Consider the following 16896-nt stretch of genomic DNA (forward strand, 5'->3'; position numbering starts at 1 on the left):
ATAGTGCCGCCCCAGACTGGTACTGCACTTGGACCCAAGAAGACAGGTGACCGAGACGGTTGAAGAGGAGGCGGAGGGGTCGGACCGCGGGCGCCGCCCGACCTCCAGAGGGCAAGAGGGCGCAATGGCTGGAGATCAGTATGTCAGCTGGAGCTCATAGAAGGGTCCCCTCTCTAAAGGAGCTGCAATCTGCGCTGCAGAGCAGAGCGGGGTGAAAACGCGACTGTTGGGACACCTGGGGAGCTGCCCCGGCGCAAGACCAGCTAGAAGTATAGAGAGAGCAAAGGTATAGTCTGGACACCACAGCGGACAAGTGCTGCCCATTGGGACAGACGACAGAAACGACCCCCTGGACCTGGAACAGATCTCTTGGTACGGACTGCGCCGCGATCTACATCCGATGGGCCCCTGGGAACCCAGAACGAGCATAAAAAACAGCAGGTAAAGGACTCCCTAGTGACTGATAATATTAGGGTCACATTGCTGGTTATCGATGTGAACACTGCTAGAGGCAACGCGCCACCTCCACATAACATCCGGTGACTGGAACTGGGCACTACTAGCTCGCTGACGGAGCAGGGAGAAGACCAGCGCTCTGTGAGAGTAGTCACGGGTGTCAATTCCCGGGGCTCACCTACGAAATACTAACGGCAAAGTACAGACCAGTCCAGTTCGCTTCGGCAATACCTGATGATGGGGAAACTGAAGGGGAGTAAGAGCGGTACCCACCCGCCCGCGGAAGGAGAGGTACCGGCACGAGAAAAGCAAGGGGAACCTGAGCAGGTGCAAGACCCTCACCTACAGCAACAGCTTGATAAAATTCTGTTGGCAATAACGGACACCCGCACGGCGCTCCAGCAGGACATAGCACAGGTGGCCACGGGACTGGGCTTGTTACGAGCCGATCATGGGAAATTGACCGATAGAGTCACAGCAGTGGAGGGTGCGCTACAAGGCATTGAACCACTACAAAAGGACCTCAAAGCTACTCTGACCAATGTGCTAGAACGAGTGAATGCTTTGGAAAGAAGAGCCGAGGATGCCGAGAGTCGCAATCGCCGGAACAACATCAGCGTAGTGGGCTTGCCGGAGAAAATTGAAGGATCAGACATGGTACAATATCTGGAAACCTGGCTCACAATAGTGGTGGCACCAGAGGGCTTATCTACCTTCTACACATTGGAGCGAGCGCACCGGGTGCCGGCTAGACCACCTCAACAGGACCGACCTCCACGACTGGTGATGGCCCAGCTCTTGCACTTTCGGGACAGGGACTTGATCCTCGAGAAGGCGCAAGTGAATGGCCCCTTCCAGGTGGAGAATAGTAGGGTCAATATCTTCCCTGACTACACATATGAAACCCAACGCCGTCGAACCTCATTCTTGGCCGTCAAGAGGGAGCTGCGCACTGAAGGACTTCAAAAATGCGGACCGCCACAGGGAGCTTGCCTCCGCGTAAATCGCGACAACTTCGAAATAGGCAGCGGGGACTGAGGGGGCCCTCCGTGTTCCAGCCGGAAGCGGAAGGGCGAGATGTGTTAGCAGCGATGTCCACGCTATCAACAACGCAGCAGCCTACATCGGTGGATGGCACGGACTCGGTGAAGGATAACACCCGATCTGACTCTGAACACTCTGAAACGGACAGCGTACGATTACCAAAGGTAACTCCAGAGACGGCTGAGGGGATGTTGGACGAAGGGTAGCTGGTCCTGTAAGGCTGATTGGATGGTGGACTCGAGCTGTAATGGACTTCCTGATATGACCTGAAAGGGGTGGTTGGTCGATTGAGTGATGCAGGGGAGGTGGGAGGTGGGGAGCTTCAGAGGGCACTAGTTATCTGGGCTTAGTGAAACAAAGAGGACTGTCGAAGTAGGTGGCCACCGGTTGGCGCACGGTCCTCCCTCACTGCCCTTAAGGCATGCCCACAGTGTCCACTAGTGGGCTTCGAAATGTGTTGGAAGTTGTATTAGTTTGGATGGGAACTAGGTGGTTGTTGCTAGGTCCAGTTCTTGCGGGGAGGGGGGAACAGGGGCTGTTCGGTGGGAAGTTTGGGAGGGATAGTCACTGATGCAGATGCAGAATCAATATATATGCAGTACAGGACACTAATGGATAATGGGTGATACTGCAAATTTACGATGTATAACCTGGAATGTGAGGGGGCTTCATACCATGACAAGAAGACATAAAATCCATGCATATTTGGTTCGTAGGGGTACACATAGCACTGCTCCAGGAAACACATTTGACTAAGGCCGAGGGCATAGCGCTGCAGCGTAGGTGGAGGGCCCAAGTGTATAACACCACATACTCGGCGTTCGCTAGGGGTGCACTGATCTGGATTAGAGCGGGAGTCCCCTTTCAGGTTACTAGCCAGCTGATAGATCCTGACGGCAGGTTTGTGGCAATACAAGGAAAACTTAGAGGTAAGGACATAGCGTTCTGTAGAATATATGCACCCAATGTTGATCAACTGGAGTTCCTGACGAAGCTATCTGGGTCTTTGGCACACTATCTTGCTAGCCCGCTAGTGATGGGTTGAGATTTCAACTCTGTTGCAGATGTTTCTCTTGACAGATCGCATCCCCATTGGCCGAGTCCCCGATCCGTAGGCTGACTAAGGGTAGACTAGATTGGCAAACAAGATGGGGTTTAGTGGACATCTGGCGTGCGCAACAGCCGCTGGAAGGGGACTACTCCTACTTTTCCGGGATGCATGAATTACATGTCAGGCTAGATGCGGTGATATGCTCCACGTCGGTGCAGCCCACCGTTGTACAGTCTGAGTATCTGGCCAGGACGATCTCAGATCATAATCCTCTGCTCATTACGATGCACTGGATGACCGGGGTCTCTTGCATCCCCACTTGGAGATTGCGCCCTGAGACGATGGACGACCCGCTTTTTCAGTAGGCGCTAAGAGAAGGGATTACCCACTATTTTGCATAGAATGCTCGATCAACGGCCACAAGAGTAACGGAATGGGATGGCTTTCAAGGTGGTTGTCAGGGGAATTTGCATAGGGAAGCAGGCAGGGTTGCGAAAGGTGCTGCTGACCGTTCTGGCCACAGCTGAAGCCAAATTACGCGAGGTAGAATTGTTAAGACCCGATCACCCTGAATTGCAGGAAGAGGTTGGCAAGGCAAAGGAAGCAGTGGCGGCAGAAATGGAACGATTGCGTAGCTACCACTACAAAACGTACGTGATGAGGGCACATGCGGAGGGTGACAAGGCAGGGACGTTGCTGGCTTGGTTGGCAAACCCCACTAAACGAGGTTCATCTATACTGGCGCTAGAGGCAGAAGGTGGGAATGTAGTAAACACTCAGAACGAGATACTGCAATGCTTCTTGCGTTACTATGAGAAACTGTATCAAAGCACAGTGGCAGCTGGGGACCCTGCTGTTGATGCTTTCCTGGAGGTACTACAACTGCCGGAACTAGAACGGGAACAGGCAGAAAGCTTGGGCAAAGACATAGAACAGGGGGAAATCAGGGGTGCTATTAAGCATATGGCTCATAACAAAACCCCAGGTATAGATGGCTTACCCATTGAATTCTACGCAAAATATGTAGATATACTAGCGCCAAGACTCCAAGAGGTCTACAAGGAGGCGAAAGAACTCGGACAGTTGCCCAATCTATGCGGGAGGCGCTGGTGATCCCGCTGCTGAAACTGGGTCAGGACGGGGGAGAGACGGCCTCCTATCGCCCGTTGTCGATGTTAACCACCGACTACAAAATACTGAGCAGTATATTGGCAACCCGACTTTTAAAATATATGAACACATTGATCCATGCAGATCAAGCTGGCTTTATACCGACAAGGAACACAACCACAAATGTAAGGCGGTTGGTGTGATTACTGGAGGAGGACCACCCTAAGGCACAACAACACATGACATTATCAGTGGACATCGAAAAAGCATTCGATAGCTTAGAATGGGGGTGTTTGTACAAAGTGATGGAGCGCTCTGGCCTGGGAACAGACTTTCTGCAATGGACAAAGGTGTTGTACACGTCGGCTGTGGCCAGAGGGAGAGTAGGTACACTAATATCGTCGCAGTACCTGGTCGGTCGGGAAACAAGGCAGGGATGCTCGCTGTCCCCCCTATTGCTCGCCCTGGCGGTAGAACCTCTTGCGGCGAAGGTCCGGACGGGAGACTACTATGGGGGCTTGGGAGGCAGAGAAGGTCAACAATACATATCGCTATATGCGGACGATATGCTGCTCTTCCTTGAAGATGCTGGCAGAGAGTTGGTGGGAGCTGGCTGCCTACTTTCAGAATTTGGCTACATATCGGGCCTAAAGGTAAATTGGCCAAAAACATGCCTATTCCCGGTGCAGCAGGAGGAGACCCGGCCCACAACGGATAGAGAGGTGAGATGGGAACCCACCTGCTTGAAATACATAGGCGTACATATTTACCACACTGCGGCAGACATGTTGGAAGGGAATGTGGGACGTGGCATACGAGTTCTGAAGGGTTGCATGGCTTTTTGGGCCACCCTCCCGTTATCGGTGACAGGCCGGATAGGAAAATGATAGCGTTCCCTCTTTTCTTGTATTATTTTAGAACACTGCCGATATGGATACATGGCTCGACTTTTAAGTTACTGAAATCGCTCGTGGTAACCCTCCTCTGGGGTGCGCATAGGCGTAGAGTTGCGCAGGCAACGCTCATCCGGCCTAAGGCTGAAGGAGGATTAGCGGTCCCGGACTTCGAATTGTATTATCTGGCAGCCCAGCTGCAGTTTTTAACTGAAGCAATAGCGAGAGAATTCAGAGGACCAGAACAGCAGAGGGGTAGGGGAATACCACGCCATATCCTATTGTTTATAGCATTGCAACAGAAGCTGAACCTTAAAGATTTTTACTGGAAGACAGAACGCTTAGACTCTGCTGGAACCGCTCCCAACGTAGAGCGGGAGTCCTGCACCCGTATGCGCCCAAAATCCCGCTGGGAATGATAACGGCGCTGCCGTACGGCGGGGACTGGTCACAATTGCAGATCTGGGAGGAAGCGGGTCTCCAAGTTTTGAGAGATCTATACGAAGATGGGGTCATGTTACCCTACCAGGCACTACAGGATAGATTTGATCTCCCGAGCGGGGGATTTTTGTTGCATGCAGCCTTGACGAGGGCAATACAGGCACACTGGCGGGAAGGGCTTACGGATCCTAAGACCACAATGGCCTGCCAATATACCATGATGGCAGCTGGGACCTTTAAGGCGGTCACGTGTCTCTACTCTAGAATGCTTAATGAGGGGTTAACACTGCTGGAGACACTAAAAGGGGAGTGGGAGGTCGATATAGGGAAGGAAATCCCTGAAACCGCCTGGACGCAGATAATACGGAGAGCCTGGAAGAGCTCGAGAAATGCAAGATTTTAGTTAGTACATTTCTATATTCTCCATAGAGCGTACTTGACGCCTGGAAGGATCTGTAAATATTTTAAGGTTGCGGAAGCGGCATGTCCCAGATGTACACGAGCTGGAGTAGAATTAGAACATATGCTATGGTCTTGCCTAATGCAGGGGTCCTACTGGATGGAGGTAGGAGAGACCCTAAATGAGATAACAGAGAGACATTTGATATGGCCACTAGCGTCCTACACTGGTTCCCCCACACAGCCTAAAGCAAACTATCGAGTAAATTTATTGACATGGGGCTCATACTAGCAAAACGGGAAATCACGAGACATTCGAAAGCGACAGTAGGGCCTAGCAGCAGAAGGTGGAGAAATGAGTTCATAAAGTGGGCGAATAATGAGAGCGCGCTGCGATATCAACAAGCGCTAAGGCGAGCCAATGATAGAGAACTGGAAGCAGCGACAGCATGGGAGACGTTGGTACAGGCATTACAAGACTATGAGATGCAAGAGGACTAATTGGAGTGTTGCATCTTACAGGGGAAGCCCCGTACCATGACATGGACATCAATAGTATTAGGGTATAGTGTTTTCCTGAGCACAAGTGATACAAGGGATTATTGCAGCTATATGCATCAGTGACGAGAACTGGGAGGTGGGAGGGAGCAACTGTTGTTAAGAAAAGTGAGTTGAGGGTATAAAGTAACAGGGTTTATTTGGCTATATTGGGGGCACTGATTGAATACAGCTGACACATTGAAATAACACATAACGAGACTTAGACGGGGGATATCCTACTACAGGAGAGGTAACAATGAGATCATTGGGCCACCTGTGTTTATGTCTCTATTGTACGAAAAATCAATAAACTACGTTTTTAAAAAAAATCAGGGTCTCTCCCTACTAGCCCACCTATTGTTACCATCTTATCTGAACTATTTAGGTCGAAAGGTAGTCAGTCTATATCTGTTAGGTCAGAGAGTACCTCAAAGCGGTTAGGGTGAAGCCATGTGGAGGGCTGGGAAAGGGTATATCTATTTGCAAATTATTAAAAAACGAGCCCTAAGTATTTCTTTCAAATTCATAGACAGTACTGAAATGTACTCATACCAACAACAATAAAATTACTAAAATATTAGATTGTAATGGAAGCATATGGTGCCTAAAACCTAAATTAATGCATAATAGACAAATCAATTTTCTTCTTACGTGATCAAATGCTGAGCCGAAGAATAAAGCATGTCTATATTTTTGACTGCACGAATGTTCATTTTACACCAACAGATGTCAGAAGAACTGATTTTCCATGTATACATAAAGCTATAGACACAAACATTCCCAATTGGAAAAGTTACATGTAAGATTTTTGTCCAGTATGGTAAAATTCCATCCATGTAGCACTAAAAGTGGGGATCAGGTTTAATACTAATAAATTCATCAGATAGGCTTCCATTTGTCATTCTTAGATGGCATATCCCTATTACGTTGTTCCAAAATGTTGATTCTGGTGTTCCCTTGTATACTGCTATGGAAAAAGGGTAAAACCACATGGTTACTAGTCCCAAGCATGAAGCCATGACAAATTAAGAGAATTATCTAACTTTAATATTTCTAATAAGCTATTTGTATAGGAACCTAACTCCTTTGTGGGCCACAATCTTACCCAAAGCATAAGAGATCTAAGAGTGGCAAGTTGTTCAATTCTCTTAAAGTTAGTGTCAAAGTAGAACGGCAAAATCAGAGTCTCTTGGGGGAACAGTGAAACTTCATAGCCATGAGGGGACAGGCCAACACCGCTACTCCCCAGCCGTGAGGTGAATGGCCAATGCTGCCAAATATAGCCGAGAGGGGAACGGCTAAGGAAAAACCACATCTCCCAGCAGCCCTGAGCAGATGCCCGCCCCTGACGCTGCATCCCAGGCTCGGAGGCGCAATAAATATTACACCAGCCTCCCGCAGCACGGGACGCCGGGAACAGTGAAACTTCGTAACCGTGAGGGGAACGGCCAACAACGCTACCCTCCAGCCATGAGGGGAACGGCTAGGTGAAAAACCACATCTCCCAGCAGCCCTCAGCAGACGCACGCCCCTGACGCTGCGTCCTGCGCCCGGAGGCACAATAAAACCCACACTGGCCTCCCCCAGCGTGGGACACCGGGAACAGTGAAACTTCATAGCCATGAGGGGAACAGTCAACACCGCTACTCTCCTGCCGTGAGGGGAATGGCCAACGCTGCCAAATCCAGCTGTGAGGGAAACGGCTATGGAAAAACCACATCTCCCAGCAGCCCTGAGCAGACGCCCAACCCTGACGTTGAGTCCCGTGCCCGGAGGTGCAACAAAACCCACACCGGCCTCCCGCAGCGCGGGTGTGCCCGGGCTGAACCGGTGCGAAGCCCGGGCCAAGGGCAGGTCTGCTGCACCCATCAGCGGCCGGACGAGGCAGGGCAGGGCCACCCCCTCCTAAGGACTTGGTAATGGCGACATCTGCAATGTTATGGTAGAGTTTGTTTAACATTTCGCTGTAGCATAACTCATACTGTACGATCACCTCGCTATTATAAATATGAGTAAACAAAAAACTAGGGGGCATATTACCAACAACTAGCGATGATTATCGCTATGTTGGTTTAGTGGCGATATTTTTATCGCCGAGCTGCGGCGATTTTTATCGCTTAGGAGCCTTGATATTATCAAGGTTTATCTCATAAGCGATAAAAATCGGCCGAAATGCATGAATATCGCTGTAAAGCCGTCGATATTCATGCATGACCGAGCTAATGCTCTTAGCCATGTTATCCACCTACCATTGGATAACATTGCTAAGAACTGCTCAGAGGCAGGTGTTAGCTTTTGGAGATATTCGCGCTTAGCGCGAATATCTCCAAAAGTTGGTAATAGGAGATAGCGATGTTAGCGACTGTTTCCAGTCGCTAACATCTTGACACGTCCACTTTACATGTCATTAGTGATAAATATCACTGACAAGCAAAGCGGGGCCCAAGATGGTCGCTATCTCCTACTAGCTGTCGCTAACTGGTATTAGCGACAGCTAGGTAATAGGAAGATAATTTTATCTCCGCTTTCTTGGCTTTTAAAGCCAAAAAAGTGGCGATAAACCCCTTTGATAATATGCCCCTAGGAGTAGGTCAGGGTGTTGTAGGGACCCTTGATGCTTTTTTGCTGAGGGCAGAATCGTCTCTTATTAATGAGATCAAACTATCAAACTTACAGAGCAAAAATTATCCCTTAAACCCCCCCCCCCTAGGCTTTCCTTGACCACTGTACTCACTGATACGAGATCAAAGTCCATCCAAGTGGCACCCCTATACGGTACAGATCGCCATTATGTTCTGAACCTGAAGCAGTGAAGGAATTTGCTTCCTCTTTCTTGTCTTCTAACTCAGAATGTAGCCACGTCAGACTTAAAGTAACAACTAGAGGCAAGAAAGCCAAGTTAAGTTCACACCACTCTGCTGACCCTCCATTCAAGAAAAAGAAGGGCAGAGGACCGCAGAAACAGTGTAGGCCTGCTCAAAAAGTTCCCGAAAAAAAGAGACAGAGACTTGTTGCAGACGAAAGAAGCACAATGAGGGTCCCTCTAACACTATCCCCCACACTGAGACAGAAAAGCCTGCTAACATCACACAAGAGGGGAACTTTTGGGGTCTATTGGAAACAATGTTTACTGTACTATTGGAACCAATTTTACTAAAATTAACAACGGAAGAAGCCAGTTTTATTAAGGTCAAAGAGATGGTATACTGCAAACCGTCGGCCCTACCAGGTCTCCGACAATTCCTGGTACATCAAACAACAGGGGGTCGGGCAAGGGGGCTGGTTAATCTGAAAGCTGTTCCGCAAATAGACAGGTAAATAGACGGACCCACACCAGGAGCTCTTCTAATAACATCGGCCATAGTACAGCCAACACCCCATGTCATTCTGGGCTTCCTCCCCCCAAAATAGGACCCCCCCACAGTAGAATCCAATAATTCTGCTATTACAGAAAGAGGAACACTAAGCCCTAAGACTGAATTAAGGAAATGGAGAGAGATATTGATCCACAAGACTACTGTGACCCAGATCTTTGAATGGGGGTGAATGTCTTGCTATTGTGCAACATTCCGTCCATCAATTGTTGTTTTTGCATTTGTCACCCCGAGTGGGACGGGTATGCTTAGACGTGAGTCCCGTGCTCTCCATGCCACTGGAATCAAGCTATCCTAGCTGGTGATGGCTGATAGCCAGAAACCGGTCCAAGGATGCTTGGTTCCGTTCCAGGGAAGACATGGTTTGGCAGTGCGGGTTAGACTGTTCCCATGAGGCACAGGGTCAAGACTGATTTGCATATTGCGATGGCTGAACTGGGGTGGTGTGGTGAGCAAAATTACAATGGATTAAACCCAGATCTGTGACTGGGGGTGAATGTCTTTCTATTGTGCAACATTCCGTCCATCAATTCTTGTTTTTGCATTTGTCACCCCGAGTGGGATGGGTATGCTCAGACGTGAGTCCTGTGCTCTCCATGCCACTGGAATCAAGCTATCCATGCTGATGACGGCTGATAGCCAGAAACCAGTCCTAGGATGCTTGGTTCCGATCCAGGAAAGACATGGCTTGGCAGTTCGGGCTGGACTGTTCCCATGAGGCACAGGGTCAAGACTGATTTGCATATGGCCATGTCTGAACTTGGGTGGTGTGGTGAGCAAAATAACGATGGATTAAACCCAGATCTGTGACGGGGGTGCATGTTTTGCCATTGTGCAACATTCCGTCCATCAATTGTTGTTTTTGCATCTTTGATAAAGCATGCCACAAACTTTTGTGGTTGAGGGCAGTTTTTTAAACATTTTATTTTTGCCCTTTAACCTCTAAAAAAAAGTGTATTTTCACCCTCCTTCTTCTCTGCATGTAATGAGTGACTGCACCTGCCTGCATGGGGATGTCTGGGATGTCCATGGGACCCCCTTTACCCCCTGCAGAGGGCTGCTCTCAGGAGGTGCACTCACATTGTGCCACATTTTAAAAGGCGCACTTTGACTCTGCGCCCGCGTCTGTAATATGGCGAAGGAACAGAGTAAAAGGAATCCCCTCATTTGCATAGGGAACGCCTCTATGCAAATGAGGGAACCCTCTCTGTTGATAGCGCTGGTGCTTTAAGTGCGCCAGCGCTATTGGTATTATAGAAAGGGACGCACAAGCATCTGTGTCCCCTTTTATAATACCAAAGTGCCACGGGGCGCACAAAGCGAGTGCAAACTCCCATTGCGCCGACGGTGCACCTTATGTAATACGGCCCCTGGTTGTCTAAAGCGCATTACTTCCTTAGTACATTGTTGTTTCTTTCTTGTTCTTTGCCCTCGTCATGGCAACCATATTTATTTTAATTCTGCCTGTTTTCTTAGCTCATCAATGAAAACACCTACTACACCGTAGGAGGATTGGAATGATATCTCTGAGAACTATCTGTTAGCACTAGATGGTAACGTTTTAGTGCTGGATGGAAAAAAGCATTATTATTAAGCATGTTGGAAAGTGAGGGTCAACATGTATTTAAATATCTACTAGACATTTTAGGTCCTGATAATGAGCCCCTTGAAGATGTGTATAAGGAAGTGTAGTCACACTTGGAACACAGATTCGCAAAAGAGTCTACCGTAGCTATGTTGAGATACAGATTCTACACCCACCCTCAGAAACAGGAGGAGTCCATTGATGACTTTGGGTCAAGACTACACAAGTTGTCCATGAAGTGTCAGTTTGGACAAATGACCAATGAACTAATGAGGGACTAACTTATACTACAATATTGAAGTAAAAAGATACAGGAAATGCAGTGGGCAGCGAAGAATCCATCACTAAAGGATGCTATATAGATTGCGAAAAATTTGGAAGAGTATGATTTCTGTGTGCATGAAATGGGGAAAAGAGACACGGCTGAGGGTGGGGGAGGTTTCCACCATAAATAAGGAAGAAGAGGAACAGGATTGTGTGAGTGTGGTGAACAGGTTTTGGAAAAATCTTTAAACATTTCAGGTGGTCACCCAAAAATCAGGTCAACGTACCTGTCTAAGGTGTGTTAGCAATTACCATTTAGTCGGATTAAAAATCCTGTTTTGCCACTCATAAACAGTGTCTTAAGTGTGGGTGCCACTGGCATTATGCTCTGGTTTGGAAGGGAAATGCTGAAGTGAGTGTGGCAGTAACAGAGTTGGAAGAGGTACTAACGGACAGTTGTGAAGATTGTATTTTAATGGTCAAGCCCAATGGTGATTGTGAGGGTAGAAGAACCCATCATGTGGCTTTATTTGTAGTAATGGGAAGGAATGTGGGTTTGATGGTGAATTTTGGGTCCATGTTTACCATCATTCACAAATACAAATGGCCTGGGGTGACTTTAGTTCCAAAAGATATAAATCCTATGGGTTATCAGAAAGGGGCCATTGACATTTAGGGTCTTTTTTATGAATGAATGTACTTGTTCAATCTACATATTATCTTAAACCCCAGGACGCCCAACCATGTGATGGTCATGGAAGAAACTAATATTGATAATATACTTGATGAGGCCAAGAACATATTCAGAGAACAGTTGGGTCAGTTGAAAGGATATGTTCACAAGATTAAGCACAAGAAAGGGGCCATGCCTATAAAACAAAGCGAGGAGGGTGCCTGTGGTGATAAGGGATGAGGTAAAGAAAATGCTGAATGACATGCCTCAAGATGGTATAATTGAGCCAGTTAAAGCTTCTAGTTGGGTGTTTCCTGAGGTCATCACAGAAAAAGCAGATGGGCGGCTACTTTTTTGTGTGTGGCTGGTGAGATTTCCCATGCAGGAGAAATCTGAGCACAATTAGGCTGTTATATAGCTCTGCAATATTTATTAAGCTGTCTTGAATGATCATATGTGACATAAGGTACATTTTACAGACACATCAAAGGAGGTCGCGCAATATTACATAAGTACAATAGACAGCCAACACAAACACCAGTCAAAATAAGTGTATATTAGGTTTAGAGAACCTTGCACTGCATCTGTTGTGTGCTGAGTGAAACTTAAATACCTTCGTTTGCATATTGGATGCACCTGGGTAACATGAGCCAAAATTAAACCTCCTCCCACCCCAGAGCTTGGCCACTGGTGAGGTGACAGGAGCCCATAAACAAAATCAGTTTGCCATGGCCTGGGCTCTGGCTAGAGGAGGCCCAGCAAATGCTGTTACTGGCCCATCATCATTCTGTATGTGTTAATTAGGCCGACATACAGAATAATGGGCCGATAGCAGCCTGTGCCAGATCGGGGAGGGGCTGCTGCAGGCCACTGATCACAGCAGGAGCACTAGCTGGCCCTTGCAGTGAGTGCTACAGAGCTCTCAGGCTGCTTGCAGGGGGCAGCTTGCTCTAAAGTCTGAAATTATGGACAAAAGGCAGGGCTTTAAGTGGGCCGGGTCTCCAGGGGTCTGAGCACCGGCAGTTTTTTAAAAGGGGCCTCGAAACGGGTCTCTATCGGGCTCTGTTTTGTGCGATGGCACAGACGGTCTGTTTTTTTCCAGACTGCAGTGACAGCAGTTTGCTGTCACTCCAGTCCGGAAAAAAGAGCCAGGGCGCAAAACAGCCCGATAGAGACCCGTTCCGAGAGAGCAGGCACCTCGATGTGCGCTGCCCACACTGCTCACTTCTCACTAGCAGAGAAGTTACGGCATGACGTCATGCCAGGTGAGCGTTGTGGGGGAAGAGAAATCCTTTTAAAGAGTCATTTTCTTTCTCGATTTCCCTTCTCTTTCTGAAACGCAAGAGCAGCAACATTGTGGTAGGTTCACCAGGGCTTTAATTGGAAGCGTTTTCAATATTATATGTAACAAGCCATAGTTGCAGCTTATTTATCTTATGCAACTAATAACAATTGACAAAGCCAATAGTCCTTACTTGTTGTAGGTATGATGTTACTTGTTGTATCACATACCTGGATGCCATGGCAGAAACAGCAAAATACAAGTCGGCGGCACACTATGCTAAACACAGATTTTTAGCATAAGTGTTTTAAAACCACGCCCCTAATTACACTGTCACGCCCCTTTGAGAGACCATCCCAGTTTTTTAATCCCACTTAAAGCCCCGACAAAAGGTGCCCGTGAAAGAATTCTTCACGGACAACGGACAAGAGGCCAAATTACAGGCAGTCCGTCAAAATTATGGATGGTTGGTCACCTTAGCCGCGGCGCCAGCATTTCTGTTAACATATCGGCGAATTGACCAGCTGAGTGATTTCAAAACTGGCCTTGGTTGCTTCTTGGCAGCACTGTCTTCAGTAGAGGCAACTTTTGAGGATTTTGTTTGACTTTGTCGTTGTGAGCATTGCCTGCCTCAATAAGTGTGCGGAGAGGGCCGGGGAGGTGCCTACAGAGTCACGGCCTGTGGAAGGTTCAGGAGCTGCTCATTGTGCACTTCAGCACGAGTGTCATTCACACGCCTAACGCCTGTTCAGGCACAGCACGTTGCCTGGCTCCTTCCGCTTTCATATTCCAAGATTGCCAGCAGAGATTACGTCTCACCTGTTAACTTCGCCCGCCACAGCTCCTGGCTCCCCTGATGTGGGTTTGGCTTTTTATTATGGTAGAAACTGTAGTAGAACTACGGCAGTCAGGTGCATGAAAGTACTCTCTCTATTACTTTCAGTTTTCTTCAGGTCCCTGTTAGAGGAAAGCGCCTTAAGTATTGGGAGTTGTTATAAACCTCCATCCTGGGGCCACATTATGAATTGGCATTGTTTGTACCAGGCACACCTTTAAAATGGTTCCCCAGGTGCAAACAATGCCAATGGGCCCCATTAAGGTCCCATTGAGGTGTGTGCGCTGCCCCCAGGGCAGCAGCGAACTTGCGCTGCCTTGAGGGCAGCGCATTCATGTGAAAACACAGAGCAGCCACTCCGTGTTTTCCACAGTGCAGACGGTACCCGTCTGCACTTTAAAAGGGGATTAGAGATCCCCTTGCAGGCGGGTGCAGTCTGTGACGGCACTGGGAGGGACACAACTTTATTGATGAACTCACCTTGACGAAGGTGTGACTACAGGCAGCCACCCTCGATCTCCAGCCCTTTTGAGCGTGAACTACAGTGAAACTCAATTTTAATCATAGTGTGATTACTTGACCTACGTATTAACACAGGCTCAAACTGCGATTTACATATTAAGGTAGGAGAGAAGGGTATAAATACTGGGATCTATTAGTCCCGATGAAAGCCGAGTAAGACACTATGTCCGGCTGAAACATGTCGATGATTTTGCAGAGTGGAGGGGTAAATGGTCCATAACTTACCAGTTCACCACCAACCACTGGTTTAGCAAAACTTTTTTTTTTAACCCCTTACCTGGGAATCCGCAAATAAAATAGGCATCTTGAATTCCTGGAGTTACATTTAACTTTGTTTGTCTGCACTTAATTCTTGCTTGAGCCCTACTCTTATATATGTTTGTATTGTTTCCCCCACCCTATTGCTCCACCTCGGGCGTTGGCTTGCACAGAGGTGTGTTCAGCAGCCCTATGATAAAGCATGCAAAAAATGTCATACATTCACCCCAGTACAGAGATCTGGGCCTAAATCCATCGTTTTTTTGCACACCACACCACCTCAGTTCAAACATGGCCATATGCAAATCAGCTTTGACCCTGTGCCTCATGGGAACAGTCCAGCCCGAACTGCCAAGCCATGTCTTCCCTGGACCAGAATCAAGCATCCTAGGACCGTTTTCTGGCTATCAGCAGTCATCAGCGAGGATAGCTTGACTGCAGTGGCGTGGAGAGCACACGACTCACGTCTGAGCATACCCGTCCCACTCGGGGTGAAAAAATACAAAAACAACAATTGATGGACAGAATGCAGAACAATGTCATATATTCACGCCAGTACAGAGATCTGGGCCTGAATCCATCGTTTTTTGCTCACCACACCACCCCAGTTCAGACATGGCCATATGCAAATCAGCCTTGACCCTGGGCCTCATGGGAACAGTACAGCCTGAACTGCCAAGCCATGTCTTTCCTGGACTGGAATCAAGCATCCTAGAACCGGTTTCTGGCTATCAGCCGTCTTCAGCCAGGATAGCTTGACTCCAGTGGTGTGGAGAGCATGGGACTCACGTCTGAGCATACCTATCCCAAACGATGGATTTAGACCCAGATCTCTGTACTGGGGTGAATGCATGTATCCATCATTTTTTTGCTCACCACACCACCCCAGTTCAGACATAGCCATATGCAAATTAGCCTTGACCCTGTGCCTCATGGGAACAGTGCAGCCCGAACTGCCATGTCTTGGCAGGTGTGGTGCGCAAAATAACGATGGATTAAACCCACATCTGTGACGGGGTGAATGTTTTGCCATTGTGCAACATTCCGTTTTTTTTGTATTTGTCCCCCCGAGTGGGAACGGGTATGCTCAGATGTGAGTCCTGTGCTCTCCATGCCACTGGAACCAAGCTATCCTGGTTGATGACGGCTGATAGCCAGAAACCAGTCCTAGGATGCTTGGTTCCGGTCCAGGGAAGACATGGCTTGGCAGTTCTGGCTGGACTGTTCCCATGAGGCAGAGGGTCAAGACTGATGATAATAGGGAGGAGCCTAGCCTGCAACCATGATGGCCGCCTGACTCCTCGGCTCCGCCGACCCGCCCGCTTTCCTTCCGAAACGCCGTTCATCCTGATGCCAATCCTGATAAAGCGTCGGCGTTTCGGACTTGGGTGGCGATCCTGATTCCGGTGGTGTACTTCCCGCTGAATATTTTGCGGCAGAACTGTTGATGCGTCCCTGCCTTCGTTCCAGCGTGGCGCGCTGGTGACCGGGTCTTTGTTCCCGGAGACTGCTGTTCCAGGACTTGACGACTGCGGATGCCTGCAGCGGAGGGACGGGCGACTGGCGTGCTACTGTAGCAATTCCTTTCTGGCTACATAGTATCACCCGGCCCTGCGCGCTACTACGCTTGCTACATTGCAATTGTGGCCGAAGCCTGCTTGTACAACTTGCCCTGGGGCTGACACTGGGAGCCATATTGTCCTTTGCGCTATGGTGGGTGCCTTCTTCACCGAGTGCTCGATATTTGGAACGGCCGACCCCGGAGGACTGAGCGGATAGCCCATCGAGGTGCATGCAACATTGTAGCCGGGTTTTGGTGACCAGGGCCAGACTCGCTGTTGTTAACCCCGTGGCTGCGGTGCTTCGTGGATCTACCACTGGCGCTTTGTAATGGCGATGGGCGCCGGTGGACCTTCTCGAAGACGACAATATGGCGGCGCCCCCCGGGTGCATGAAACTGATGCAGAGGATCCCCCTGGGATTGCTGTTGTCCTGGGCGCTCTGAATAACCTGCGATCGTCTATGCGCTCACAAGCCCAGGACCTAGAGGGCCGACTAGATGCAATACTGCTCGGCGGTGCTGCTCATCATGCTCTGTGCGCCTTGCCCTATCCTGTGCCCGACGGAGGCGGCCATTCTACCCAGATGTATGACATGACACTGGACGCC

The sequence above is a fragment of the Lissotriton vulgaris genome, chromosome 5 (genome assembly GCF_964263255.1).
Source record: "Lissotriton vulgaris chromosome 5, aLisVul1.2, whole genome shotgun sequence".
NCBI classification, from domain to species: Eukaryota; Metazoa; Chordata; class Amphibia; order Caudata; family Salamandridae; genus Lissotriton; species Lissotriton vulgaris.